A 5,438-nucleotide genomic window follows, 5' to 3' on the forward strand; every position below is an offset into this window, starting at 1 on the left:
TCAGACTGAGTTACTGTTCATGGTAGTATTTAAACAGCTATTCAAAAACACAAGACTAAAACTTTTACTGTTGTATGTGTGATTGGTAGTGGTGCTTCCTGTCAGCTCATTAGAAGGACTAAAGTGAGGAAGGTACAACATGAGCACAAATTTGTATGTGACCATAATACTTAATTAAAAACAAATCAGATTGAAAAAAAAAGAAATATGAGATTTCTTTGTGGTCAAAGCTTACTGTGTATCACATTATCATTCTCTAGTCAAGAATAAGAAAAAAAGAGAGAACAAGGTAAATTGGCATTGTTTCCCAAATTATTGTACCTATTTGACTTGTCTGGATAAAACTTAGAGGATAACTCTGTTGAAGGTATAGATCTTAGATTGTTTTTAGTAAACTCTAAGATAATAACAAGTGGGCCAGCTACATAGTGAGATCCTGAACACTCCATAGACCCTGTACCAAATACATAAAAAATAAAATAATAAAAATTAAAATTCAAGTTTATATGCAAAACTCTTAAATTATAATTCCTGATAATGTTCTATTTTCTTGGTTTGGGTTGGTTTCAGTAAAATGGTAAAGAGTTTGGTCCAAAAATTGGCTTCCCTTTTCTGATACACTCAATCTAATCTTATGATTATCTTGTTTTTTTCTTTATAATTTTGAGCATTTCTATTACATGACAATATTTTAAAGAAAGTTTTAAATTTATAAAGTGGCAAATTACAATTTATTATTTTTATTTTCAAAGAGTCACATTTATATTGGTGTCTGCTTTTGTAATGTTTAAAAACAAGATATTTAACCTTAATTTCTACTGCATTAAATTAAATAAACTTTTCAAGTCTCTTACATTATCAACCTTTTAAAATGCATAAAATTAAAGTTACACAAAGATGCCTTCAACTGAAAAATGAAAATATGAAGATAAAGTGAGATCTTTAAACTCTTAAAAGTTTAATTTGCCTTTTCCTTGGTATTTGGGTCCACAATTTGATATGATTCAGTTCACGCTTCTTGTTCCACCACAAGTAGTATATGGGGGCATATGAAATCTGAAGTAATATGGCAAATGAAATGCAAAGAAAAGGAAGAAAAATATTTTGTTTATAGGAAACTATTCTGGTTATAATAATAAAAAGGAAAAGTAGGGAAATCTCACATGACAAATACTTGTTTATTTATCATAATCAACTTCTTATCCTGAGTGTCTATGAATATAAGACTTAAGCTGTTATACAATTACCATGATGCTCATTAAGATAACAATTACTTTTATTAGTATTTTAAATAACTTCTTTGTTAATTTAAATAAATATATTTAGTAGACAGATGAACATAAATTGAAATTTATATATAATGGTAAATATATGACTTAAATATTCCAAATGTGGTATTAATGGCCCATTTAAACACAGAAAGTATTATTCCTTAGCAGGGACTCCTTTGTGACATGATTGCTAATCACTGAGCAATAAAATTTAGTTTTGAAAGATAGAATGGGTTCAACAATATGTCAGTCTTCTATAAATCTTTGTTCCAACATTATTTTTCTTCCTAGTAGCTTGTTTAATGATGTTGTTGAAACAACTCACATGTTACACTATAGAGAGAAACACTTTTAGGAAAGTGAAGAAGCTCTAACAAAAAATGACAATAGTGTCTTCAACTTATGACTTTAATACTGGCTGGCATTTGTGTATTCAAAAGGCTAGCTTTTTAGGGATATAACCATTATTCATTATCTCTTTTATGCCTCACAGTACTTCTCTGAGGTAGGCATTATTATTATTCCTACTCAGAGATGATGAAACTAAGGCTCAAGGAGCCACAGAGATGCTCAGTTGAAGAAATCTGAAATATAACTCTTTCTCCAGAGCCCTTGATTTTAATGACAATTTCACTAAACTTTGATTGTTAATATTGGCACTGGCAGTGGGATATCTATTAGTAAAATTTTATTATTTTCTTCATAGTCATATATAAGTGAAAACAGAAATAAACTACTAATTCATAAAGTGATAGATTTTCCTAACAAAGACTTAATTATGTTGAATTAATGACCCAGTGAATTCACTCATGGTGGCCAGTATAGCAACTTGTGGGAAGAAGCATCCTGAAGATGTCACAGAAGTTTTATTGATTTTCTTCAATGGTTTTTGAGTGGTAAAAATTCTGCCATCACTGACATTTTATGAGACAAAACTGACATTTTGAAGGCAGAAAATCCACCTTTTTGGTTAAAGGGTGAATCACACTGTAGGGAGATTAGGCTCTAAACTTACTGGACAAATGTATGACAAAGGATAAAGTAAAAGAGACAATACAACATGGTTTGTGGGTTCCAGGAAGATCAGTGATCATGTGGCTAACACAAAGACTTTTCTAGATAGCCCATTATTTATATAGGTACAGAACATCAGGAGACATACAGAAAAATACTAAAAAGCAGAAGCAAAAGGCAAGAAATTGAGCAAGGACTTGAGAAATGGAACAGGGACATTCAAAGCCATACATCTTTGCTTAATAAGAGAGCTGTTTGATCTCTAAGGTTGGCTGTATTGTCTTGAATTTGGAGTGATATTCATTTCCCTCAGCTGCCATGTTGTCTTGCCTTCAGAGGCATCATAGCTCCACAGAGCACTGTAGGCCTCTACCACGAACATTTGCAGGGAGAGATCTATTTGGGCATACTAGCTGCTGGTGCATCAGGCAAGTCACTTAGTTGGAACAGACTCATAAGTTAAAATGGCAAGCTAATCAATTATTCTAAAGCGTGTTCAGTACTGCTTCAGTGTATTGTCTGTCATCACACTTAGGACAAATCTACATATAGATTCTAGACCAGAAAACCTGGAAGACAAAAGTCTTATTTCAATTGTGGGGAAGAAATATGACACACACTTATCTGTGTGTGTTGCTTTCAAATGTGCATTTGGAAATGATTTGACTGAATAGTTACTTAATGTCCTGGTGTGTCTGCTCTCTAATTGCCTTGTAGTTTTGCTACCAAAATTGTGATTTCTTTCCTCTCTGAAATACTTAAGCCACCTTTTGTGATAAAAGATGAATTACACTGTAAGGAAGAGATCTTCCATATAAAAGTAGATTTGAAAAGAATGAACATTTGGATGCCATTCAGTCTGGAGATCTGGCAAACATAGAAACAGCCAAAAACCCAGGATCTGCTTATACAATTTAGGGTACCAGTGAGTTTTGTCATATGATTAGAACTTATTACCTCAAACACTTACAAGTAATCCTATAGCATTCATATAGAAAAATTACTGTAAGAAAAGAGAACAGATGATAATCAGGAAGCATCTTTTTTTCTCTGGGTTTTATGGGGGCATTAGGCTTTTAGACTAATAACTCAGGATGATAGAATCACAAATACTATTTTTTTTCCAAAGTTTTATTGATAAACAGATAGCAATGAGACAGTTTCAAATCAAATCGGAATTACAGTTTCAACAAATAATACACTGCACATATTCTTCTTAGTGGTCAATTGCTGTACAAGATGCGGACTTGTACAAATACTATTTTGAATTCACATTTTTATCCATGTTTAAAATTTTGCAGCATTTAATCCCACAGAAAGGGTAACGGAATGTAAAACTGCAAGGAATTTAGTTAAGATGAAGTTTTCATAAAATATCTCTCCTGTTTTCGAATTCTCTCATTGGCCAGTATTTTTTTGTCATCTTTCCTTTCTTTTTCTGCACAGGTTATATATTAGATCCCAATATCTTTTTTCCTCATTTTGTTTATACATATTTGTAAATCTGATCTTTATGTGAGTCCATACATAGGAGAAATTTTAATTTGAAGTTTAATTGCTGGGACAATGAATATATTGAAATTGAAGATGGCTTTTTCATTTTGCCCCACTTGATCTTGTAAGCAGACATGTTGTATTTTCCTTTTTGATATTGAAGACTGTACTCAGGGCCTTCCCATTGCTATATAATCCCAGGACTTTCATTTCATATTTTCATTTTCATACGTCAAGACAAGGTCTTGATAACTTTCTAAACTGCCCAGGCTGATTTGAGTTTGCAGTCATCCTATCTCAGGTTCCTAGAGTGCTGGGATCATGTTCATAAGCCATCAAAATTGATATCCTGTTTTATTGAAAAATGTGTAACCCTTCAAATTCTCATGGATAGCATTTCATGTGTAAGGATTTTACTTTATTTTCTTATACTTTAAAAATACTACATACTTAAACTCTGTATTTTTTGTGTATTTCACTAGTTATATTTTCATACATATTTTCATTGAAGTGTATAATGAAAATAAAATACATGGTGCTGTTAGCAATTTTTGTCTGTTATCTTTTAAAAAATTCTCTTCTGAAGTTTACATTTTATTCATTAAAGCTCCTCTCTACATGTTCCTTAACAACCATACTATGTGTTCACAATGTACATTGTTGTGTGTATTTTATTCCTTGTTTTTATTTTCTATTTTTCCCTGCACATCTCCTACTCTTTCTGTCTCTTTGTGGAATAAAACATCTATAAAATTTTCTTCATGGTACAGTTATCTGTCCTAACTTTCTTTCACCTAAACAAATATTTTATTACCAGTGCATGTGTACTTTTCCATTGTTACATGTCTTGTACTATATTGATAACTAAAAAGTGTATATATAACTTATTTTAGTAGTCTCCATATGATAGGTTCATTGTATGAAAGATTTTTGTCACTTTCCTATTAATGATTTCATTATTTTCTATGGAAACTACCCTTCTTTTAGAAAAATTATTTATGTAATTACAAAACGTGTTGCCAAGCATAGTGGCATGTGACTATGATCCCGACATATGGAGGCTGAGGAGGATCACTGTGAGATTGAGGCCAGTCAGGCCGTCTGAAATACATACAAAATCTTGCTTTGAAAAATCACAAAAGAGAAAAAAAATATTTTTATTTTATAAAGTTTTGCAGGTCCAGTTCCTTTCAACACCCCCATTACATTGCTGCTGTGAATGTGTCATAGCGTTCATTAGTAGTTAGTCTTGCATTTGGGAGGCAGAAAGAAAAGAAAGCATAATATGATTGAAGGGAATGGTAATGTCAGATATAATCTGAAATCTTTTTATATTTACATTCAAATACTTTATGATATTGGATTTAGGGCAAGGAAATATATGAAAAATGTCGAACATCATTGGTCATTCGATAAGTTCAAATTAAAACAACACTGAGATTTCATCCCACCCCTGAAAGAATGGGTAACATCAATAAGTTAGCCAATAACAAATACTAGAGGGGCTGTGGAGAGAAAGGAACACTTCACTGTTGGTGGGAGTGCAGAGGGGTGCAACCATTTTGGAAATCAGTACAGAGATTCCTTTAAAAATTAGGACTGGAGATCCCTTCCTGGGTATTTTCCCAAAAGAACTGAAAATCTCATACCACAGAGATA

Source organism: Octodon degus, unplaced genomic scaffold, assembly GCF_000260255.1.
Source record: "Octodon degus isolate 3935 unplaced genomic scaffold, OctDeg1.0 scaffold00378, whole genome shotgun sequence".
In the NCBI taxonomy this organism is placed as follows: domain Eukaryota; kingdom Metazoa; phylum Chordata; class Mammalia; order Rodentia; family Octodontidae; genus Octodon; species Octodon degus.